General features: G+C 39.9%; 1 protein-coding gene and 1 long non-coding RNA gene across 7 annotated transcripts in view; both read left to right on the forward strand.

The window, feature by feature from the left end:
- The window catches only part of ADCY9 (adenylate cyclase 9), a 98,335-nt gene that overhangs the window by 3,555 nt on the left and 68,793 nt on the right, over positions 1–25,987 (forward strand). The gene's annotated exons all lie outside the window — the stretch shown is intronic.
- On the forward strand, positions 10,108–17,610 carry LOC142089412 (uncharacterized). 2 transcript variants are annotated; one of them, XR_012676197.1, is made up of 2 exons: positions 10,108–10,197; positions 10,966–17,610. It is a non-coding gene; the product is annotated as an uncharacterized LOC142089412 (long non-coding RNA). The 2 variants fall into 2 exon arrangements; XR_012676198.1 differs by having other exon boundaries at positions 10,156–10,193.

The following is a 25,987-nucleotide window of genomic DNA, read 5'->3' on the forward strand; positions in this document are numbered from 1 at the left end:
CCCCGTGTCAGGAGTGGTTTTTTCATGGTCTTTCTCAGACTTCTTTTCTGTCCTTGGGTACGTTCATTGTGAGAGGGCATGGGCTGCTGTGTCTCGTCAGTGCAGTGGTTCAGATGTTGCAGCTTTGAAAGCCTTCCCCAGGTCCTGCTTTAGGCAGGGCACTACAGATGAACAAACTGAAATGCAATCTAGGTAAGATGAAGTCTGCTTTGTGGACTGAGATTTTAATGGTCTCTTCTAACCCTGAAACCTAGCTATGAAAGCAACTGGAGCATGTGGTAAGAATTACTTTAACAAGGAATATGGGTTGGATTGGTTTCTTCCCCCTGCTTTCTCTTCTGTATTTTGTTGTGGAACTGTGATTAGCATCCATTTCTTATCAATGTCTTATATAGTTAGAGATATCAGAGTCTGTGTGTACTTTTAATCCAAGCACACCATGACCACCTTTATCCGCAGGTCTGTGGCACGTGTAGTCCCTTTCCCTCCCGCGCCCAGACCCTCAGGGGCACATGGTGGGTGCTACGCAGTTGCCTATTTTTTCCTGTTTCCTCAGTACTTTGTTCCGCAGTCAGATTACTTGGCCGGTAGGTAAATGGTATCAGGGGAAAAAAAAAAAAAGGCAATGATAAAAGCAATCTAACAGCAGTGCCGTAGGCTGGCATCTAGAACCTGCTGCAGGGAAGGGTTTTGTTAAGGAGCAGCTCTGAGATTTAATAGAGTAAACTGAGATTTCACCTCTTAATTAATTGCCCTCTGCCAAGCACCTGCTCACTTTTGTGAACGGAGGTGCTGTTAGGAAGCTTTGCTTTGCTATTTTCCCTGAGAATTCATTGATAGCAGTGATAGAGAAGAGGAAGTTTGTTGTGGTTGTTTAATTATGTCATACGTTGTACTGTTTTCAAGTATGAAAGTGCTGCGGAGATAACAGATGTAAGCCTTTTTAACTGGTACTTCACTTCTCAGCTTCCTTTCAACCTTTGGTATCTTAATGATATCCTATTTTTTATGTTGTATGTCTAGTATATTATCTCTTAATTGTCTGAGTTGCCGCAGTAGTCGTAGCTGTCTTTCTGAGGCTAAGACAACATGATCAAGTAAACTCTATAGAGCAAAATGGGAGCTGCTGAGGACTGGGTGTCCATGTTATGCACATTTCGGGACTTCTGCGTGCTCCTGGAGCGAGTCTTTTGGCTCGGTTCACCCAGAAGGAATCCAGGTACAGCTCTACAGTGTGCACCAAAGCAGGGTACGTAGAAGTGAATTGGGCAACCTGCTTCAAAACCGTGCTCCCGATTCCATTTGGAATACTAATGTAGTTGTACCCTGATTTGTCCCTGCGCTGCTCTTCTTGTTTTTTGGAATAGACAAGGCAAAACTAAATTTCTCTTTCCCTGTATTGTTTTGTGGTTCACTGAAATCTTATGTGGAAATAAGGATGGAAATATCTTTTCTCCCTCCTTTGCTTCCTTGGCTCCTTATTGCAAGAAGTGGGGCCCTGTGGGGGGCTCGTTATTGCAAGAAGTGAGGTATGTTCCCTCCTGTTTCTGGCTTCTGAATTAAGTAGATGGTGTCTAAAACAAACCAGCAAAGAGCGCGAGCCATTGATGACCTTACAATGTTTTTGCCTGTTTCTGACTGCTGTTTGTTTTAAGATTGCTTAGGCCATCTGTTTTCACAGCACCTGATCCCCTTGGATGTGAGGGGAGCGCAGGAGAGCAATGTTGTGGTGATTTTTTGAGGTTCACAGGTAAACCCGAGACATCATCAGTTCAATTATATCTTCCATAATAATTTTGCCATAGGATTTGAGACGATTCACTTTTTCTGATTTCTTGCTGAGCTTCCTAGCAAATAAATTTATTGAAGACTATGAGATACTGAGAGTCGCATAATACAGGTTAATGTGTCCCTTCTGAACTCTGGAGTCAAGAGATCTCTTCTGAGGACAGAAGAAGTTTTGCTTATGGAAATATTTTTATTTTGCGCTGTTCTTCTTTCTTGTTTGCATTTCTCTTTCTTGTTACTTAGGAGGTCACAATATTGCTATTTGCCAGCCAGCCAGCAACTCTTCCAGAAATACCAGGGTCACTGGCATTTTTTTTTTGAGTGCTCAAAATATATAAGCATGTTGGGGCAAGAATGCTTTCCCTGTGTTTATAGAGCATAGCACAGCAGAACCATGATTTCATTTGGGGCGTTTGTATATATGCTGATACTCTAATAAGAGTCATGTTATTGAAGTTTCCGTTAAAATAATTCCTGAACTTTCTGCAGCAAGACACCTCCTTGTTCAGTTTGCCTCAGGAATGGCTTTATCGCTGAATTTCTGTTAGAAGCCCTTAGAAGATACAGACATGCTTTTCTCTCTGATTTTGTCGTTTGCTTCATCATGGAAAAAACGTGAGTGGAAAAAACGTGAGTGGATCTTGTGCACTCTGTCACCTGGCTAACCAAACCGAATCGTTGATGGCTTCAGAGGCAAGGTCAGCTTTCACAGCACTTACTGGGTGACAATCCACCAGTTCACCTGTGGCAACTGGTGGCCGTTCCTGATAAAGCATATCAAAGATCTGCAGCTTACTGTATTGTCTTTCACTGTTTCCCATGTTTCTTTTAAAATCTGCTTTACTTTTAAACATTTTTTTTTAATAAAGCAAATCAGTTATAAAAGTCACTAGTTTGCTGGATATTGAAACCTTTTAATGTAATTTAAGGCTGCTATTTCTCCATAAATAGCCTAGCTCTTTACAGGGTGGCAACCTGCGTCCGATGGGATGCTTTTCCCTTGGCAGACCATGGGATACAGCTCTGCCTGGTGACTTGATACTCTGCTGCTTCTTCAGGTTTGGGTTACAAGGAACACAGTGCGGGTATTTCTGAAAGACAAAAGTCTCAGAAAGGTTATGAAAAGATAAGTCATTGAATTTTTCTTCCCTTCCCCTACTCTGTGGCCAATCAGGGGGAGACCACAGTGACACCCTGACAGCAATGAAGTCTTCCCTGCCTGCCCTGTCTTTCTGTCTTTTACCAGGCTGCGTTCAGAGGACCCATAGCTGTCATGTGCTTCTGGAAGTTCATAGGTAGATGAAAGATAAGATGAAAGTTTTCCTTAGCTTTGTGAGCCGAGCTTGCTGGGCATAGTGTAAATCTAGAAGGCTTGTGCTTGTGCCAGCAGGCAGCTCTGCAGAGAGCTCTGCACAGATTCAGCTTTGCTCTGTGGCTTGGCTGCGAGCAGCTTTAGTCGCTAACTAGTGAGTGTTTTTGGGGTGAGTGCAGGAGGTTAGGGTGCTTGTCTTGTGTCTTGCCAGCTGCTCTGCAGGTCTTCCCGTTCAACCTCTAGTTTCGTCATGTTCGATAAATGTAAATCTTCAGATACTAGCTTTTTATATTTATTGAACTGGTTTGTGACAGACATTGTAATTCTAGATTTCATGTGTTCCGATACTAATCTGATAGTCAGGCAACAATTGATAGATAGAACAAATGTCATTTTTTTTTTTAAGTGGTAATGAAGTAAGCATGTGTATGTGTTTCCACTTCCCACAAAACAAAATTCTGAGTGCTGACTGAGGCAGAAAATTTTAGTGAATAGTCAGTTTATCAATTTTACATAATCTGACCTATTAACTGTTGTTATTGAGGCAATGGTTCATGATCTTATTTTCAAGTGTGAGACTGAAAATAAAATATCCTACACAGGTTGACTGCACTCCTGTATTTAAAAAATGAAAAGTATTCAGTGACAGATCAAGAATTATAATTAGAAGTAATTTGCATGAAGGCGTATTGCCAGGAAGAAGTAAATTCTACATTGATTTAACATTTTGACGTGATCTGTAATTTTACCATGTAATAGCAAAAAGAAAAGGAGGTAAATAGTGAATATAGTTGCTCAACCTGGTTCTTGTCAAGTCTTCTCTTGGTGAAGATGTGTTTCATGCCTATAAACAAAAGAAAGAATTTTGTATGAAAACCTAGTGATTATTGAGCTTTCCAAATATTTTACATGACACAATGACATAACTTTCTCTGAAATAAACCTATGTATTTGTGCATTAGTACTGATCAGCATTAGTACTGGTCAGAGGTTTTGTGACCTCTGAGGGAAGGTCACAATTTCTCCAAATTTTGAGGAAGATTTGTTGAGTTGCTTTTGGATTTCTTTGTGTAAGACCAAGTAGAAAAATATCTCAATTAAAAAATATTCACACTTAAGCTGTTTATTATTTAAGGGAAACTTGGATGTTGGCTTTTGAGCCTTTGAGTTTTGATAACACATTTAAGGGCTAATTTGACTGCATACAGTGAAAAATAATTTATACGCATAGTTAGTATCTATGTAAGATTCTCCACTTTGTATGGGATGGAGGCTGACTCTAACCATATACTTTGTTTATCGGCGTGGGCTCTGGTTTCAATTTATCATGTGTCCTGACACTAATTAACAAATAAGTCCACGCAGTACTGACAGTCTGGTTGTAAAGTTGCAGCTCTGCCTGTTTAAGCCCTGTATGAGCACTGTAGAGTGAAGTAACAGTTTCACTAGACCTTAAGACATTTACATCCTACAAGAGCTGAAGTGAGCATGGCAGGAGTGGAGCTTGATTCTACAACGTGGGAAAGATGAGCGCTGAAATCCGAGGTCCTGTAATACCGGAGGGGTGCCATGGCTTCTGCATTCGATGATCATCATCTGCAGAGTCTTTCATTTATGTTTCTCTCTCTGGCAACCCAAAATATAGATTCTGCAATGTAAACAGGTACCCTACAAATAACAGATCTGAGCTCTCTTCTTCCTTCTTCCCGTTTACATCAGTAAATCTTCAGAGGTAGGTGAGGGACTATTTAAATGCAAGAGAACTACTTCTTTAAATAAAAGCCTTGACACTGTGGCTTTTCGGGGAAAAAGATTGATGGAAAAGACAAAACAAAGTCAAAGACACATAATTTATATTCATCTTCTGTCATGAAGAGGATGCATGATTTGAATGGGTTGTTTAAAACTCTTTTTGCAGTTATTTCACAATATGTACTTCACTTTTCCTTCTGGCAGGCAAGGTATATAAGAATTTACAATTACCACTTTAAAACAAAGTACAGTTTCATTGGATTTCAAGTTGCTGTAGATTGTCCTGGAATATTACTAAAATTAGTAAATTAAAATTATTTTCTACCATCTATGGTTTGTGTGTAAGCTATCTCTCTCTGATCCTGAATCACAAGCTCGCTCCATCCATCCTGGCTCTGTAAGGAGAGACAGCCATTCCTCTTTCCGTTACAGCTGACACTTGAAAATTCCCTGCTATTTTTAGATGATTTTCAATCTCATTTCTGTCCTTTGAAAAGAAAGAAAAAAAAAATTCCTAGCCTTTAAATTTTTAACTTCCAGTGGGAGTTGCTATTGCAAAGAAGCCAGCTAGTCCATAGAGTCTCATTAACGCATGTTAACGTTCTGTTATGTAAGTTTGCATTATTGTGATGGCTGTTTCATAGGTTTGGAGGAAATTGTTGGAACTTGATTTAAAACAAAGCCATGCAGGTTCTGAAAGTGTAGCTGCTTGCTCCCAAGGAATAATTTGTGAAGATATAAAGTGGCAGTTGGAAGAGAAGTACAGACTGGAGAGCGTACCATAGTGTTACAGCTTTTTCTTCACCCAGACGTCCTGGTGGGGCACTGGTACCGTCTTAGGCAATAGGACAAGGGCAATTGGCTTGTCTTGGTAGGCACTTGTCAGTATTGGACTGTACCAGAAATCTGTACTGCCCTTCCAAGCCAAATTGTTTTCATCAAATGAATATTCTCTTTCACTTTTTTTTCCCCAAATGTTTTAACCTAGAGCAGTAGGCCTACTGGATATATGGCTTTAGGGACAGGTATTTTTCATGGTTCTAAAATTACTTTGTGAAGGAACAAAACATTCTAGATACATTTCTTCAGCTAGCATCCCTCAGACGCAAAATGCCCCTTACAATTGCCTGAAAACTTTTTGTGTTTGTATTTGCTACAGTAACTTAATGTGGGAATTCTTAGCAAACCAGTAAGTAACAATGATTATATTGCAAGTCTTTATTTCACTGATAGCACGTACTGTTCCTTTTGCTGCACTTCTGAAGCTGTTGTCTTCAACTTGACTTGAAAAATTTAGAAATCACGTTATTGTCATAAAATAGCATTACTTATAAAATCTCCAAAATTGGAACAGTGCAGAAGAACTAGTGGAATAAAGTCCACTAGCTTGCTAATGGACCTTTCCTTCTGTCTGCTGCTTAACATATGCAGAAACATGCAAACAAAGGAAAATGTCTTTTGCTATACGTGTAACATCTTGAATATCTACTAGTCAAGGAGCAATTTGCTTTCCTTTTGCCTCCCCCCCTTCCCCCCTTCAGCTGTCAGCTGAAGTTAACTCAAATTCACTTGTGTTGGATGTCATCGTGGGCTGGAAGGTTCCTGCTGGCCATCTGATTCCTTAAGCCAGAGGTCCTCCCATTGCAAGGGGAGGAGAGGGACCACAAGGAAAGAGAGCTGAAAAGCATCCAAATCCAGCTGTCTATAACTAAGTCTATAAAGACTTAGTTTCCTTCCAGTCTTGTTAATTTATAGGCCTTAATAGAAAAATTCCTTTTTATTCCTCCTGAAAACAGAGGGAGGAGGAGAAAGTGGAAAGCAAAGCTAATTGATATTTGATAACAACAATATTAACAACTATTCTTTCATATTTTAAGACCCAAAATGATGGTGGTTTGGTTGACTGTGCTTAACTGCACAGCAAGCAAAAAAAAGTCTGTAACTGAAATCAAACTATTACTATGCTATTAAATATTGATTCAGCCTACAGGAAACACAGGAAAACTTCTGCTTGTGATACTGGTTGCTTAATTCTTTACATTCGTTAGATGAACAAGGATATTTGAGTAAGAAATGGAATCTTGTTTTTTTTTAAATGTGCAGCTTTGGTGTTTGACTTGGATGCACATGCCTAATATGCAGAATAGAAGTTAATTTTTTTTTTTCTTTACAGGGTATTACATTGGGCATGCTATTTTCAAAAGACCTCCCTGGGAAGCTACTACATAGCTGTTCCCAGTAGTTCTTGGAATCAAATTCTTGCGTTCTTTAACTCTTGTTTAATGGACATGTGAAGTCCGTCCTGTAAGGTACTAAGCGTCTTTAACCTCTGGCCGACTTGGACGAAAGTATAACAGATAAATCTTTTGGAAATGCTCAGGGCCTGACAGGACCAGTGTTAAAGACAGGATGTAATGAGGAAATGTTCCTGTAAGGGCATTATTTGCAAAGAGACCAGGTACAACATTAGCTCCAAATTTCCTTTGTTTAGACAGCATGATGCTTAGTAAGAGCTGTCTGTGTTTCTAGGAGGTCTGCGTTTGGACTGTACTAAGAGAAGAAATGGCCGCAGGCTTCCAGAAGAAAGACGGAGACTTTGCAGTGTCGCACATGCCCACAGTGAAATTATGCCAGCAGATAATCAGACTTTGATCCAAGACTTTTATAATCTTTTCCCATCTATTTCCAGTTTTTAAAACTTTGTTCTGATTTGATAACAGTATTTAGGAAAGCAAAAGGATTTTATTTGTTGTGTGCTTTCTGACCCCCTATTTGGGACTGACCTTGCTACTAAGATACAGGTTATGAAAGAAATTCTCTCTCGTATGTACATGTAAGTTACTAATGAGACAATATGAATAATATTTAATGTTTTATTTGCTGCTTGGCAATATGGCATCAACTAGAAGCAGAAAGCATTCTTAAAAATACCACGTGAGGATGAGAAAATTTATTGTAAGTTGTTTCATAATCCCTATAAACCATTTAAGAGAAACACACACCCCATGCCTCACCCCAGGCTCTGGAATACATAATGATCAGTAACTGAATTTTTCTGCTGAGGATGTTAAAATAACATATACGTCTTAGGTTATGAAACATTGCTGCTGCTGGAATTTGCTGTGGATACAGAGGTAAACAAAAGGTCTGCTAGTCTTCATTGCAGTCACATTTTCTTACCTGTGTCGGATACTTTAATTTGGTATTTGACGAGAGTTTTCCACAAATAAGTCCAAAAATCTTAATTACATAAAGCTGTTGTTATTTGCTTTTTATACATACATATATATGTGTGTATATAGCATTTCAGGAAATATGTGCATCCTTGGGATGTTTCTTACATGAAAATACTCCGAGTTGTCTTTGCAGTCCGTTATTTCTGAATAGATGAATCAGATGGTTGAACCATGTTTAATCAACTTGGGAAGTGCTTAATTCTTGCAGCACGAATGACTAGATGTTCATCAAATGGGTGGCATTTTTTAATAAAAGTTTTGATTAGCTACCTCCATTTAATAGGGAGCATCGCAGAACCTACCTGTTGATAATAGAAGGTGGGAGCTGCATCTAAGAGAGGTTTTCAGAGTGCATTTGTCTTTAGCCGTGATTGCTTCAGTACGCCGTGGGATCTGCCCAGCTCTGCAGCGCTGCTTGCAGGAGACCAGCTCTGGAAAAGGAAGGTGATCGCTGCTGTAACGGAGGTGTGTTTGAGCCTGTGTGCTCGTGGTAACTGCGACCTCTTGCTTTGTCTGATGTAGGGGATGGAAAAAAGGGAGATAAAGGATGCCATTTTTTTTAAATGTGCAGGCAAAGGCTACCGAGAGGAAGGTGCTGTTTTCTGAGCCCTGATGAAGCACTGGGACGGCCATTGTGCTTTGTTGCTTGCCCCTGCTCGGAGATGGAGACGGTTTTGTGATGCTGTTTGCTGTTCAGGAGTTGATAATGATTTTGTGTCTGTAATCGGGTACTGAAAGTGAATCAGACCATACGGAAGACATTTTTGATCAGGCACAGTGTTTTCTAAGTGTTATAAAAAAAACGCGTGCGTGATGTGGCTATATTTAAAATGTAGTACATCTGTTAAGCATTTAATTCTTTCCAAGATTTCAGGAGGTGACAAAGTTGGAAATGGTCTTAAAATTTAGATTAAGATTTTTTTCCAAGTTAGGATATTTGCCTGCTAGGCGTCTGCACTTAGCAGTGCTTCGTTGAAGTAGTGTATTTGATAAACACTTAAATAAACTGCATTACACATGTATTTTGGGACTTAGATTATTATTTGACTTGTATGAGCCTCGTATCAGCCACAGGCAAGCATGCAGCAAATACAGTCATAAATTTGTGTGAGCTGTGCTGCTGCTGCTGTAATGGAGAAGGCTTTGCGGCGTTAGATTGTGCTGACAGTGCGTTATTTGTCTAACCCGTTTGGAGTAAAGGATTTGTTAATTCTCGCACTGCTTAGTAAGCCCAGGACTTGGACCATGCCCCACCAATGTTTGGTGCAGCTTTTTAAACACTAAATCCTCCTAATTCAAATGTGACTCTTTAGTAAAGTTTACAGTTATAATTGTTTCATTTCAAAGAAGAGACAGTTGTTTTTAATAGTAGAATTATCGATTTGTGGAAATAACGTGGTGGTGTGTGTGTGTTAAATGTGGTCATCGGGACGTTATGGTAATACAACAGTCTGTGTATAGGAAATACATAATAATTCAGGAACTGCATTTAATATACATTGAGTATGTCTATAGTTCATCTAAATAAGACAACTTTAAATGTAGCAAATTACTTTCACAAATATAAGTAAAGCAAAATAGTGTTCTAAAAGTCCTTGCTGCTGTATTTAGGTGATTCAGTACAAGATGAACACAAAGTACAAGAGTTAAAGCTATAAACACAGACTTTGGGATCAGAAGAAGGATTACTGGTAGTATTTATAAGAGTTTTTATTGCCCTTTCAATGCATATGTAAAATTACAGCTCTGCTACAATGACTATTAGAAGACGGTCTTATGGAAAACTAGCCAGTGAAGTGTAGCTGATATTAGATGGTCATTGAAAGGGTTCATCCTTTGATCTTTATTTATAGAATGAGGCACTTCTCAGACAAGAAGCGGTATTGAATTAATTAAGCAGTCGGTGCTGCTACCTGGGCTTCTCAGTTGACGACGAGCCGGTGGCGCTGAGCCCCAGTGAGGTGCACTCTCGCGCAGTGAAGGCAGAATGCAGTGAGCCGGTAACGCCGATAACTTATTCCAGATGTGCTGTTCCACTCCATGCCGCAGAGGGGGTGTGCATTATCGAAGCAAGGAAAGAAGGGGATGGCAGCTTGAATTCAGTGGTGGGTTGTAATCTAGCAAAACTAGCAAGGATCCCATCCCTGTGCTTCAGTTGGTAATGGCTCTGTTAGAGCCTTGTAAGATAAAGAAAGAGTTTTCATTTTTTGAGCATAGTTAGCTTTTTTTTGTGATTGACTTTGCCATGTCTCGTAAATTGAAGAAAACTCCCTTCCAAATGCTTTATTTCAAGAAAGCTTAAAATAAATGCCTTGATTTATATACATTTGGATATTTTTATACTAATATATAGTTGAACCATAACAAATGGAGGATGAAATTTTACTCTCTAGTATTTACTCTTTCCTTTCCCCTGTCAGGGGATAAAAATCTACCACATAGGCACAGTACACAAACTGGAAAGATCATCGGGTATTTGGATAACTAGTGTGGATTAAATGTATGTTACTTGTGCATGGATACCGTGGTAAGAGGGAGCCAAGTGCTTGGTTTGAAAACTCTGTCTAGAAACCCTATCTTTAGTTTCTTAATGAATAAACTCCTCATCTGTAGCTGTGTAGCCCATTCCTGAAAAAAAACGTTGTCTAGACGTTTGACTGGCTGAATGTATTATTTTTCTGATGTGCCCATTCAATAAACTGCTGGAGGAGGTAAGTCACCCCGAGTCAAACTCCAGTTATAGCTGTTGTCAGGTATCCTGGTGTTTGTGTTTTGTGGTGTTCCTGCTTGCTCTAATAAAGCTTCTGGAATAGTTTACTTCAGTTTCCTGTTCTGTGAAGTTTAGCTATTGCTAACGTACGGTTTTTTAATGTGAAGCTTACCAGACACATCCTGAAAATGTGACGATGAAGCATTGGCTGGCTGTACCGGAGATTTCTACTGTACCTTCTACTATGTGACTCCTAAAACCAGGTTTAAATCCCTTGCAAGTCATACATATGTTCACTGCAAAAATCTATTTGTGGTAGAATGAGTGACACGAAATACTGGTACGTGCCGAGGTCGGGTAATGAGCTCATTTATTAATAAGAAGCTGTGCTAATGCTTTGTTGATAGTGATTCCCAAAATGCTGTATTTGAGGTTTGTCCAGACATCCAGGTGCTTGCTACTGTAGCTGAGTTAAATAAACTAATAGTAGTTAAAATTAGTATTACTGTTCCATGGGACACAGGGTGTATTGCTTGATAATTCGGTCTTGGACACCGTTTGTCTGCAAATATTCTTCTTCTGCTGAGATGGGAATATTTTCTCATATCCCGTTCACGGTCCCACATTTTCTACCCATAGTAATTTTTCCTGCCGTGTTGAAGTAAGGGGGAACATGGGGGAGAATTTCCCTTTTTAGTATGGCAGTATAAATAATTTGTAACATAATTCGAGGTCTTAAAAAGGCAAATCTGTATTCGGACATTAGAATGAGAAGAGATGGGGGACTGTGGAGATACCAGGCATCGTTGTTTCAAAACCAGGATGAAGAACTGCAGGTTCAGCACAGCAGCATTGGAAATCTCTTCACCGATATGGGTAGGTGCAGTGTTTGTAAGGAAGAATGTCCACTTTAATCTTCTCAGTAAGTTCTCATCGTGCAGTCCGGGGTTTGTTTCGCTCTCCTGTGCTTGGGTGGCAGACACTCATTGGCAATGTTTTCCCAGTTGCTCATCGGATCTTTTTGCCTGGTTTTCAGTTCCTGCACTCGTGGTTGGAGCCGAGTGTTGTGCCTCGAGACTTAGAGAGGAGATGTTGTCATGAACTATATTTTTCAGTAGGGGTTTTTTTTTCTTTAATACAAAACAGATAATGATTTATCTTTCTTACTGCCATGTTTTGGTAGTTCTAGAAGAGAGAGGATTTTTAAGTGACATTTATTTGGGAGGAAGGAAGTGATTCTTTAATGGTCTGAAGTTTTCTGATGCTGCCTAGCATTTGGGCCGTTTCATGCTGTTTCCTGAAACAGAATTTAGCTTTTTGGATGTTGGAGATGGAAAGAGCGTACTGCAGCAGCAATAGTATATCCAAGATGTTTTTTGTTGTTCATTTGCAATAAGGTCTCCCCAAAGTAAATTCCCAGACCTTTAAAACATGGAGGAGCCTCTGCTTGTCCCATGTGTAGAGGTGGTGATTGATTCAGTAAATGTATCCAGCTAATATTTGACTGTTTTGAATACAGAGACTACTTAGCATGATTGTTTATATGAATACTACTTCTGTTGTGAACGTGTCTCCATATGTGGAGAAATTGGAGTTTTGAACTATCAGTATACATTGTACAAAAAAAATTACGTATTTTTAGTTGCAGTTTTATCAGCCAAGACAGCAGAGAGACCAAGTGTATATAATACATGAAAATCTGAAAAGTAAACTCTGATGTGAATGTTTACAGCACATTCAGTAGGTTGTTGAGTTCCTTCACGTTCGCCTTTAAAATATGCTATTATGACATTTGGAGCTTTAATTACTTAATTTTTAAATATATTGCAGTTTTTAATATTAAATTTAAAAAAAAAATCTACTTAACTAAGAAGTCAGTTGGGGGAAAAAATTGTTTGAAAAGAATCTGAAGTGAAAGGAAGATTAATGGCTGATTTTTGGTTCAGTGGGAGATGATTAGTTCCCATGGTCTCCTGAGCACGGAGATGCTGGTGCTTCTCTATTTTGTGAGCTCAGATGCTGGCGTCTCTCCGTGGAGGTTAGTTTTTCTTTTTGGATGCTCTTTTTCATTCTTGACTGTAGATTTTAGGGGCCGCATAGGAGTTGAATTTTCTCAGTGAAGCACAAGCTACTACCCATAACTTGTGTGCTTCTAAAGAAAGATCGTATTTGCTGGTAGATCATTCTCCCTCCCCACAGAAAAAACCTGACAGCTGTTTTAAGAAGTTATTTTCAGGCTGGAACGTGAAACTTGGAAGGGAACCAGACTCCTTTATAAACAAACTTAGCAGTGCCCCCTCCCCCCCTTAAAAATGACTCTCTACTTTTATTTACAATTTAATGTAGTTGATCATATGTTAATGCTGTAGTTTATTCCCCCCTTTTTATTTACTTTAATCTTCTTTAATGTTTGTTTGCTAATAATTCAAAAGCATAAACAACTGGAGGTAGCGGTGGACTTTGTGGTGGGAGTTGTAATGGTGTTCCAATGCCATTTGCTGATGTGAAATATGTTGTGAAATAGGAAAGGTAGGATTTACAGATACTGGTATTATTATGGTTTCTAGCCATAGAACTGAAGAGCAAAACTTACTTCTGAGCAACATCTCGCGTATTTTGCTGCAAGTTTCCAAGGTCCCATAGCACCATGGTAGCTTTTCTCAAAATATTGTGGCTTATTTAGATAAATTTTCAGTGTTTGTTTTCTTTGTTCTCTTGCAACTGAAGATAAGCCCTGTAGGCATTATAGCAGCAAAATATTTTAATGGGGTGGAAGCTGTTAAGGGAGAACAGTTATTCCTAAATTTTCTTTTGTATTTTTAATTACCCATTAGATTGTATCTTCTGAGAAGTAAATTAGAGAGGAATTTTGTGATGGTATTTGGAGAAACTGGGAGGCAGCGGGGAAGTGGAAATCAAAGGGATGTTGGGTGACAGTGCAAGGGAAGGGATTATAAGAAGTTGAAATCTGTAGAAAACTAACCTGAATCACTTTTTGGGGGGTGTTTCTTGTTTAGTCCTTAAATCTCATAAATTTTGTTTCAGTAATGGAAGAAATATAAACAATAAAGATGTGAACCGAATGGAGAGAGTCCCTAAGAGAGCAACTGAGATAGCTAGATGTCTAGAAAAGAGTAAAGGAATTGCAGTTGCTTCAGTCTGGAGTAAAAAGCTGGAAGGGAGAGATAGCTGTGGTCTTCAGACATGGTGAAGGCTCTCTGCGGAGAGGAAAGGAGAAGGAGCAAGGAGCTTTGTACTTAAATTGCTGCAAAAGCACTAGGTGTGTTGGGGAACAGAAGCAGCAGCTTAAGAAGTGAAGGAATTATCTGTGGGACTGTTTTGGATGTCTGGCCTTGGGGCAGGTGAGTGCCTGGACTGGTCAGCAGTCTTTCAAGCCTTATCATTGATTACTCCCGTGAAGATAACTTATCACCTTCTAGAAAGGATCAGAAAGCTGTGAATAGTGATTGATGGCTGCTGTAACAGACTAGCTGTGCTGCTGTAAATAAAGATGCCGTATTTCAGCAAGATGGCATTAAAAGAATTTTAATCCTCTTTTTGAATAATTTGGCATAAAACTGTTGCTGATTTACTGAGGGAGGGAGATTGTTGTTTTGGGGTTTTTTTTGTGTTGTGAACTGTCTGACTTGTCCAGGACACAGAAAAAAAGAGAATTGTTCCGCTTGAAGTGGATAGAGATGATCTTTGCTGTCATCAAAAGCTACATGGAGCAATAATGTAATGCTAAAGCTATGCCTTTCCTTTCTACGAAAGTTTGGTACCCGGCAGTCTTGGTAGCCCAGCCCAATAGCGTGTTCCCAGAGGAGCCCAGGGGTGCACACGGGTGCAGGTTTGCCCACACAGGTTGCAAGATGGTGACCCAGATGTGTGTTGGTATCGTGGTACCCATCTCTGGAATGAAAGTGTGGTGTTGAACAGGTAATTGTACGCTTGCCCTGCCTCCCAGTGACGCTGCTGAACAGAGCATGGTGCTTCATAGAGTTGGTGTTCCTTTTTTTTTCTTTTCTTTTTTTAACAATTAATCAGTCTCTGCTTCTCATTACCAAAGTTTTTCCTATTGGTAGAAATTCAACATGCAACGGTATTCATTTTCATCTTTATATGCACACATGTGTAGGTATAGAAATAAATGCATTGATTCTGTTAGTTCAGAACTGAAAAAAAAAAAATGCAAACTAATGTTTTGGGGGCTTGTTTTGGTTTTAATGTGAAAGCCTTTGGATGCTGCAGCCATCTAAAATGCCAGGATAGGAGCTGGATGTCTAGCCGTCAGCGAAGTGGTGCCTCCGCTGCAGAGGCAGCCTGTGTCCCTGGCAGGTAGATGGGACAGTCCAGGTCGGGGTTGCCTGCGTGTGAGCGAATCTGGCCGTTATGTCTTCTCTTTCTGTGCTTATCTATGTTTGCCTTGGCCAGCCGAATTCAGTTCCACTTCAGCTAGCCGGGCCTCGGTTTGCAGCACCAGTGATCCCTGGTCTGAAGGTGGTTTTGTTGTGGGTACACGTGTATGATAAGTTTTTGCGATTAGAAATGTGTTTGTTGTTGGAATTTATTCTGCTCTGGTCTGTGAGCCTTGCCATAACATTCCCAGGTCTGTTTAGCTGGAAACTTCACTCATGCTGTCTAAACTTGCAAAAACAAACCAGACGTAACTATTTGGAAAGGTTGTTGTGTGAGCTGTTCTTCCTGTATATTTTCCAAATTTATATTGCAAACAGTAAGATGAAAGTGAAAAAATAGGTGATTTGGGTGAAAGTATGAGCCATGAATAGTAAAAGAGCCATTTCCTTTTTGGCTTTGTGTAAACAAGAGCACATGTGTATCATGAAACATTCTCAAATATTTTCTTTTCTTATTTTTCTTTTCTTTTTCCTTATCTACTACTACAATTGTATAGACTTGCTCATTGATAAGCAGGTAAGTATCAAAGTACTCGTATCAAAGATTAAGAAAATAAACTTTATTTTTTGATTTTGACAAAGTTGGCAAGCGAAGGAAACGATACGTGTGTTAGAGAACATTTGCTGAGGTCAGTGAGCCTAATGGCTTTATTGATAATGTTTCAGACTTAATGCCTCTCTCAGCTATGAGGGGAGACATCAAATAATTAATTTAATACCGTGTTAGCCGTTTTCTCCTTGCAGTTATCTACAGGGAGACTAAATAAAAATACCTTAGAAAAAAACATGTGACTAAGGTCAAAATACCCTTGGGGAGGATCACTTCAGGGGCTGTTTTTAGGTACTTAAAACTTGAGACTGTTCCCCCCCCAGTTTGGTTTTGTGTTGTGTTCTGGTTGTTTGGTTTGGTTTGGTTTTAAATCAATTCTGTTTATTTTCATAATCAGGAAAATTGTTGCCTTGAAGTACTATGTTTTTAAGGGTCTCAGGAAGTTTTAGGGAATTGTATTGTTTATATTAATCAATGTATGCCAGGGCTCTTACCTAAGGATTTCTTTGCATCTTTATTAGCTTTTATAGATCTTTAATTTTCTTGTTAAACTGCACAGGGCTGTGTTTAATACTGAAATGCTGCCAGTGTATGTTTGTATCCAGTTTCCTCAATAATTTGCTCTCTCTTTGAGTTTGCAACTTGAGTCTTTTACTTGGTTTTGCTCAAGTCTGATGTAACAGTGCGAGATCTAATTATTTAAGTTTCCCATTTTAAAGCTCCTTACAATTTAAACATTTTCTACTACATTGACCTTTCACAAGCGTTGAACTTATCCGGGATATACCTTGCATTTAATTTACAATTTGAAATCACAGTGGGAGCTGTATCTGTAACTCGCCTGGATTTATCTATCTACAGATGTGGAAACCAAATTTTAAGCTCAGATTAGGGGAAATATCAAAGTATAAATACATTTTGCTCGCCTCATTGGGGCTGTTTTACTAGAAAGCAAGCTGTGTCGAGCAATTTCAAGTCCTTATTTGGTACAGCGCGTTCCCAAGAAGCACCAGGGAGAACTGGTGGCCTGTTTCTCCAGGCCTCACTCGTTTGGGATAGATGCAGTTGGGATAGACCTGAGATTTAGTCCAATGAACTAAATCCTGCTTTTGACAGAAAGGAAACAGGCCTTTTAATTTCATCCAGTTGCCAAACACAGTTTTTTTCAGGATTACTGGAGTTGGATGTTGTTTGCTGGAGGACAGGAGAATGCCTACCAGGCTGGTGCTCAGCCTGTGCTGGCGGTGGCCACGATGCGTTTCTCTCGGCAGGATTTTCCATTGCAGGAGGTTACGATTTTCCCTTCAGTGTTCTGCAGTTTTCCCATATCCGTAAGCTTGTGCAAATAACTACCCAGCAAAGCTGCATCCCTACAGATCGACCTCCAGGCTTGGCGTTAATGCTCCTCAGGCTGTATCCCTCAGCTGCTGCTCCTCGCTTGCACTCTTTTTCCTTTCCTTCTTTGCCAGCTCTCCCCCTCTCCTCTCATTAATGTAACTTTTATTCAAATTAAATTAGAGAAACACAAAGGAAAATGCATACATTTTAAGAGGTCGATTCTTCTCTGCTAGTGCAGTGTTTGTTGTTAAGTGCTGCTTGGAGTTTGCCTTCATACAAAATTTCAGCTTCTGCTTTGTTTTAGGAAAGGGGCAGAAGCGAGATAAGGGTTTTTAAGTAGGGGAGGTAATGAGGCTTTGCTGCTTGTAATGTGATGCAGACTGTGTTCACATGGCTGCGTGGTTTCTTGGCCTTCCCCCCTCCATGTAGATTAGAATTGTTGAATTTCCAATTGCCATTTGGAAAACTTGTTTTATCTTCTTTAATAAAATCTTAGAAATGTTTTCCTTCCCCGCCTCCAGCTTCTTACTTTCCCCCATGCCCCTTCCCTTCCTTCCAGTCCTTCCTTCCAGGTTTCCACTCTGAGACTGAAGTCACAAGAAAGGGTTGATTTAGAGTTTGGTACAACTGAAGGAGTGAAAAGCTGAAGCAAAGGGAGTAAATGAAGTAATGGGAGTAAGGAGCTGGGGTAGAATGGTTGGAAACTTGCGCAGCAGATCTGCTGATGGAGAGGCGTTCCTCGTTGCTCTGCAGCAGATACAGGGGTTTCCCACTTCCTCCGGTCTCTTGTTTTCTTCCTTGTAGTTGTCCAGTTAATGTGCCCATCAGGACGGCATTCCCGAAGAAACAGCCAAAAACTTGATCGGAAAGAGTCATAGTCATCCTTTTAATTTTATATGGGCCGTGATCTGGAACATTATGCAATCTCAGTGTGATGAATTGGCAGTGAATCTCCAGGCTGTTCACTCTTCAAAACCCATTTTAGCTGTTTTTAATAACATTTAAAGATGCAAATGGCGGAGTAAGTGGCAGAGTAGCCGAGCCCCTTGTTGGTTCCTTTGCAGGAAAGGAGCCCATTTCTGCTGGGCTAGGAAGCGCCCGTAAACCTTTTTCAATCCAAGTAGTTTGTTTTAACTCTGGATTGATGGGAGTTACAACAGAGCAAAACGGAAAGTAAATAATGCAATATCCTATCGGAGCATCTCTTTTGCACTTGAAAATAAGTAAGTGCTAGGAAGGGAAGAATCAGGATGACTATGGGAAGAATCAGGATGACTATGGGAAGAACAGCTTGCCCAGGGATAACAGCGCTTTCGGATGAAGCGGAGGGTGCTCACCGCCTTCCCCCCGCGCAGACCACAGCCACCGACTCTCTGGGCCATAAAAGGAAACAACATTTCTTGTCAAAATACAGCTGCCCAGCCTGTTCGCTTTCTGGGAAAAATGTCCAGGAACTCTGCTGATACAGCCTTGCGATGTGCAGATTAAAAGTATAAACATTTACTTACTCTTAACTAGAATCGTTGGCTTTTCAGAACCCATAAGGGCAGGGGAATAACATAATACTGATGAATGGTCTCCATGTAGCGATGGAAAGCCTAGATAGAGGTTTAAAGTTCAAAACAGTTTGCTTTTTTTAAAAAAAGTCTCTTATTTTATCAGGAGGGATATAGCAAACAAAGTCATTATTTGCAAAAATCATGCATCTTTGAAGTAAATTCCATTTTGAATAAAAAGTAGCAAAGATTTTTTTCCTCATAATTTAATTTGAATTATTTTATAACACTTTTCCCTTATTGCTGAGAGAATTTTAAATTTCTATAGGCTCTTAAATGACGCAAGACAGTGTTCTGTTGGCATATAATGTAAACTAACTGAGTGGAAAAGTAAATATTTAAGGCTGACATATTGAAGTATAAATAGTGGTTACTGTGTGTAATGTTTCAATTGTAAAAATATTTCTCAAGATCTGTTAGTATGCACCATTGCTTGTTAAAATGATAGTGTTTTTTAAAAGTTGCATTTATATTTTGGAAAGTATATCTAAAATTGGTCACAAATACGTCTTTGACAGCTGTGGTGCCTCAGATCCCTTACGCATTTGTCACTCGTCTCCTGAGAAGGTCTGATCCGCTTGTCAGCAAACACAAATGAACGGGCAGCGACGCTTATCATTCTCAGAGGTTTATCCATATTCCAGGCAGGATTTGGGGCTGTCTGTCTAATCCAAAAATGAGGAAAATGGTCAGACAGTGGGAGCTGGCTTCATGAAATGCCAGTGTTGGGTCAGCTGAAAGTCTGGGGCTTCTGCTGGGCTGCTGGCCTGTGCAGCACTCCCTGGGGAAGCTTCTTTGGGGGATGCTTGCGTGGCCCCTTACAGATACTGTTAATTAACTTTTCTCATCTCAGGCATCTCATCAGGCCAGCGGAGTTTGGTTTTACTCGCTCTCTTCGGAACTTGATCTTTAGCACTTGTGTTTTGCAAGAATAGGGTATTTATCGTACCTTGTGTCTTAAGTACCTTGTCCCGTGGCCTCGGTTGAGGGACTCTCATCTGGACTTCCCATTCTTGCGGATTTAAGGAAGATTGTAAGTGTTGTTTTAGCACAGTTCTTATGTTTAACAGTAATTATACAAGCTTTACTGTATCCTATCTGTGTCATTGAGACTGGCTGGCTTCCACATGGGCACGAAACCAGTGAGATGGAAGCTTTTAGCGTGCTTTGACATTGCACAACAGCTGTACACTACTTAAAGCTAAAGTTTAGCTCAGACTGAGCCAACCTGACATTTGAACTTAATGTTTAATGTGTTTTACTTTAGAAATAATATTATAGGGAGGTGTCCCTCTACTGAAAAGAGTTACTATGATAACAGGTAACACTCATCTGGAATTCAGTTGATAATTATAGCTAAATCCGCTTTGGAAAGTTTATATTTTGTATGTAAAACATGTTTTTACTAGAAGTTTTGTAAAAGGGAATAGTGTGGGAGATCTTTCTAAATTTCAGCTTTTCCAGCTCTTAAAATATTGAGTTTAAAATGCAAAAATTCAGTCTTGGATTGCACTGCAGAATGTGAATACACTGGAGCCTTTCAGAGTGTTTTCTTACCTTTCTGAAATGTAGTTTGCTCAGACCAGATTAATAAATTTGTCAGTGAATGCACAGTTATAAATTTTAATTATCGTGGTCTCCCTAGATGCTGCTGCTATCTTTGTCAGCTCATCCTTTCTCTTGTTTATTCTCTCTTTAATGCTGCCTGCTAATACTGAGTCATATTTTGAAATTGTGGTTTGGAGACGCCTTTCCAGGACCACGAGCTCTCCGCTGGTGAAGCACTATATTGCATTACTTTCTCTAGTAGCAACTTCTTTTGGTGGTAACTCATATCCCCTCGTTCTTCTCCTGAACCACCTGCAGTCTTCACGGCAGAGTGGAATTTTTCGTCACTGGTCAGAGTAGCCCAGTACACGATTAGTTTTGCATAGCAGCACAGGGACAGCGGCCAGACAACTTCTGTTTCTACCTGGCTGTCCGCGTGATGGGATTATAATATTCATGGCAAGGGTGTTTTCATGCCACTAGGTGGGTCCAGCAAGAGGAGATGGAGGGTTAAGGGCAACTGCTTCCATCTAAACGAAGTCACCTGGTTGTCACAGCGTTAGGAAAGGCAACTGGGAACAACACAAACATGTCCCCCAGTAATGTTTGTAGTTGTGTTATTCATTGACCGAATTATATCAGTAATTTTTATTCATTGAAAAATAAATGGTTCGTAAAAGCTTTTGTGGCCAAGAAAGAAAAGTCTCCAATTTTTTTTCAGTAGTTGTTCAAATATGTACAGGAACATGGTTATATATTTAGCAATAAATACTTGCTCTACCACTCCCATACCTGTGATCAGGGTGATGTAGTAGCATTTTTATTATTACCCTGATATAAAGAACTTATTTAGCAAATTATTATTTTATGTATTCGTTTCTAATCTAATATATAATTATATAACAATGCTGCTGAAAATCAGGAACATTCTCTTCAGTGCTCTAAAAACAACAAAAAAAATCTCTATCCCTGTGAACTGTGGTTTAAATAAACAAGATAGATGCAACAGAGAGATGTAGGCCACAGCAGAAATAAATCTGTATTCAGGATATGAATATAGCTAAACATTTTCTTTTAAAATGAGGTTTTAAAAAGTACTATCTAATGTCCTATCTTATATATTTAAAAGTCTAAAAGCTTTGTTCATAACCATCAAATGTTCTGTGCTGATCATGCAATACAGATAACTCTGAGGCTGTTTAACACTTAACGAAAGTCTGATCTTGCCAACTTTCCTCTTACAGATTTGTTCTCTCCTCCATTTGATCTGCTGCATTTCTTGCAGCCTACTGCTACTTTTCTATCTCACTAATTCAATAATTTGTTTATTTGCTCTCTCTGAAATACCTGCATCGACTTTTGGGAAGCGTGGAAGAGTAAGGTTGCCCTGCAGCCTGCTGTACAGCAGGAAGATCCCCAGGCACACTGCGTAGCCGGTAAGGTCTGGTTGTGGTACTACAGGGCTCACCACAAGCTCTTTTTACCTTCTGTTTTTCTCTAATGGAGCTTCTTCTTTTTAATCACTTCTGCAGACTGCTCATTTGCTATGTTTTAAACATATTTATGTGCTTCAGTCCACGTGGCTGTTTGGAAACGAGCTGTCCAAACTCATTTAGATAGTAATTGTAAGCTGTATGTTTATATCCCATTTTACATTTTATTGCCATTTGTAAATCCTATCAGTAATTGATTAGAAATGTTCTTCACGGGGGGCTAGATATGGTACAGTCAGGTCTCTGAAGGTGTTTGCTTTATGCTTATTTCCTTTCTATTGCCAAAAAGTTAGATTTTTCTCATCATAGTACTGACCATCGTCCAGCTGTTTGAATGCTAGTGATACACATAGGAAGAATGTAAGAGTGGCCAATAGATCCTTCCCTAACCTCAGAGCTCAGAAAGGGCCAGCACACCTCGTAAGGTAGGAATCACCGATTTGACTTTCATGAATAATATGTATTTCTGCCTTTAGTAGCGTTAGCTCCAATACATTTGTGTGATTTATACAGCTTTAATACCAACAGGTGTTACAGGTTGTGTGTAGTTAATTCTTATCCCACAATGATATCTTGAGCAAATGCTTAATTTCTTTTATTGCCTGAGAAATGCTAAGTGCTAATTTACGATGCAGTTGCATTCAGGTTGAATCTTAATTTTATGTGTGTGTCACTTAACAACAGATGCTTTGAGGAGTAAAGACTCCTGTAATTGGATTTGGCACTTGTTTTCATGATAGGTGAAATAGTTTTCATGCTTCTAGAGTAAATATTTTCTGCAGCCCGTATTTATAATAATGGTAAACAATTGAACATGTTAGCTCTAAGTCCTACATGTTTAGTGTAAACTGTGGCTTTGGGAACATGTACCCTTGTGATTCAAAAATATTGAGTCCTTTCTAATGGCATTTTTTTGTTATTGTTTTAATACTCCAAAAAAGGCAAAGATCAAAGTGCAGTCTGTTCTTTCCCGCCCTTCTAGATATACAAAACAGCTGCAAAGCACAATCAACTATTGTAGTGATACGTGCCCGAGGTCTATAAATAGATGTAAAGCTGCAAGCTTGAACTGTGCTGCTAGAGAGGCCAGGGGATTTTTGCTTGGGGTTACTAAACATTCCCTCGCTTGTTTGTGGTTTAGAACCATAATTTCCTAGGCTGCTATATTCCAATTAAATTTGAATTCAAAATGATTTTACCATGAAGGCTTTACATGACTTCACTGTTTGCAGTTTTCTCATTCTCTGTTGTTTTAACCTATTTTTTTTTCCAACACACAAGAATTTTGCAAGTTTCTAAAGGAAACTAATTTAAATACAAGAACTAAATTGTTTACGGAAAGAATATTGCTGTGATATATGGCCTTAGTGGGAAGTTTATGGAGGTACGTATGAAGAGTGAGAATCTGAGTCATGTTTCATTAAATTGTGGTCTGGACTCTCCTTCAACCTGGAAATGTGTAGTGTGGTGCTTGATAAGAGCTTCATGTTCTTTTGAACTGGAAAGTAGGCGGCTGCTGCAAGTACGCTCTGCCTCACTGTGCAGAAAGTAATAAAATCTGTATGGCATATTTAGAGCTGTTAGAGCTGTTCCCAGATTTTTTAATTCAATATGCCGCATACTTTTTATTCATCGTGTTAGCTCATATTGGAAAAGCTGTTGAGAATGTGAGAGCTAGGGACTTGTTAGATGATGAGAGAAAAATTAGTGTATTTGGCAGAAGTAAGGTGTTGGAGATAATTTGGGTTTTGAGTATCCAGGATGTGGTTGAAGCTGCTGCTGGCAGAGGTGAAGGAGACTCGAAACTGCTCATCTCCTTTCTGCGCTCTCTCCTCCTGAAAAAACTATTGATTCCCATTGCATTTCAGCAACATTAGCACCTAACAATGTCAGTAGTGCTGTCCTGCTTTAAATTTAAATGAGCAGGAGTGAGAAAAAATAACTACTTTAGCATTTAAAATTGGTACTTTTCAGATGTAACCTTCATGCTTTGAGTCAGGTGAACCAGTTCATCTCTTGAGTCTTTCTTCTTTCAACGACAGGACTTGAAATTTGGTTTATCAGCGCATATCAGGAATGATTTAGAAGGTCTTGCCCCATATAAGCATCTCACTGAAGGTGTTTCATGAAGCTTTCAGGGCATAAATACAATTTCAGTATATGTGGTCAGCATTTTCTGAGGCCATGTGAAGTTATGGTGGAAATTCCTCACTCAGAGAACAGAGTGGGTATTTCTAATACACTTGATGTTAAACAGTGTTGTTTCTCAAGAAATAGCAATAAAAATGTTAAAGGAAACATGTTGAAATATCATCTGAAAAAGATACATGTATTCTTTTTTTTTAATAATGTACAGGCTTATAACAGGTTAATAATGTACAGGCAGCACCCAGAGTTTCGTGTAAGATGCAGGTATGCTTAGAGGGCTGCTGTTCTGAACAGTGGTGATGGTTACTGAGAGGTGTTTGCCTATGTTTTTTGTCAATCTGGCAAAATTCACGATGAATTCGGATTTACCTGAATTGATACAATTAATCTAGTATGACTTTTCTTTGTGAAGATTAGGACATGAAGAGGAATTTTTAAATCAATGAAAATCTAAACCAAGCAGGCACATAGCAGATCTTTGAGACGAGCAAAGCTCTGCCAGTAGTTCTCTATGTGGCAGCCATTTGGCTTCACAGAATAGCATCGGTTGTTCAGGGACCTCTGAGGGTGTCTTGTCCAAACTCATGCTGAAAAGAGGTTAGAGCTGGTTGTTAGGAGTCTCCCCAGCTGTGTCCTTGTCCCCCGAGTGTCCTCATCGTTATCTTGTCCTGTCACTGTGCTCCTCCGAGAAGATCCTGGCTCTGTCTTCTCCCTACCCTCCCATTAGGTAGTTGCAGTTTTCTCCTCTCAAAGCTGCCAAAACCCAGCTCTGTCCTCGCACATCTTGTGCTTCAGCCCCCTAATCATCGTGGTGGCTTCCCTGGTGTCACTCCACTGTGTCAGGTGTCTCTCTGGTCTGGGAAGCCCAAAACTAGACATGGTTCTCCGAGTGCCATCTCAAGTGCTCACTGATACGCTCTCATTGCTGAGGTCTCACTGAATGGCAGACTGGTCTACCAGTCTATTGACTGCTCCCAGCATGTAATCGTGTCCCGTCCCCCCCAGTTTGGTATTGGCCATGAACTCAGTGGTAACGTAGAGTTGTTGTCTTACTCAAAATGAGATCTGCAAATTGAGGAGCTCTTGCTCTTTGTAGAGAGGAAGCAGACCAAACCTGTGTACCAGCACTAGATGACAAGTAACTCCAAGTGAGATCTCTCCAGTATTTTATCTCTTCAAGAAAACAGACCATTTCTAAAGCACAGCAGAATGGGGAGGGGGAAGCACCAAACCTTACTTTCATGTTGAGACAGTTACGAGCAGAGAGGACTCCTTTCTCCATAACCACTGTGACTCATCTGTGTGGAGGCAAGCATAATAGAAGAGGTTGAGAGAGGAAAAATCAGTCTCCTGCCCCCTTCCTGCAAATTGGAGGATTTTAGCTGTTTTGCAAGGACTTGGGCTCTTCATTAGTACATGTTTGGTGAAACCTGGTTCCTCACATAGGAGAGATTCCAGAATGCAGCTGGAGAACTTAATCCCAAAACCTCTTGCACTTGAGGCGGTCGGTGGCTCTTCTCTACAGTGGAAGGGTGGGTTGGGCCTACTCAGTAAAGTAGGGAATTTTCATGCCTGTTGGCTGGAGCCAGTCTGACGTGTTTAATTTCTGACCCTCAAGGAGATTTCTTTGTAGTACTGCTGGCAGCAGACGAGTTTGCAGAAAGGATCTAGAGAAGGCAACATGCCACTTGATAAGCGATCCTCGGAGGCCATCGCCACTCTTGGTTGCGAAGCATGTCCCGATGTCTGTCTAAGCTGTCGGTGGTTCAGCTCTGTCTCCTGGGGAAGAAGCTGGCCAGAAGTTCCCATTGGAGTGCCAGGCGTAGGGCCTGATTCTGACTCCTCTCTGTGGGACCTGCCTTGTGTTGTCTCTTGAGTGCAGCATAAGTCTTGGAAGTTCCACTCTGCATTCGGCTTAACACAAATCCATGGTTTTATCCCTGCTTTTTCAGGAAAAATATTCCAAAATGTAATTACAAGATGGACTCCTTCGCTTCTCATTAGAATGAGAGAAACAGGGGGGATAAAAATGCTCAGATACAGAGATGTGCAGATCCATCTGGTTACAAACAAAAGTAGAGGGAGGGAAAGGAGCATCTTTTGTTTTCGTTTTCAGAAGAGTGCAACAAAGGGGTTCC

This window comes from Calonectris borealis, chromosome 16 (assembly GCF_964195595.1).
Source record: "Calonectris borealis chromosome 16, bCalBor7.hap1.2, whole genome shotgun sequence".
Taxonomy (NCBI): Eukaryota; Metazoa; Chordata; class Aves; order Procellariiformes; family Procellariidae; genus Calonectris; species Calonectris borealis.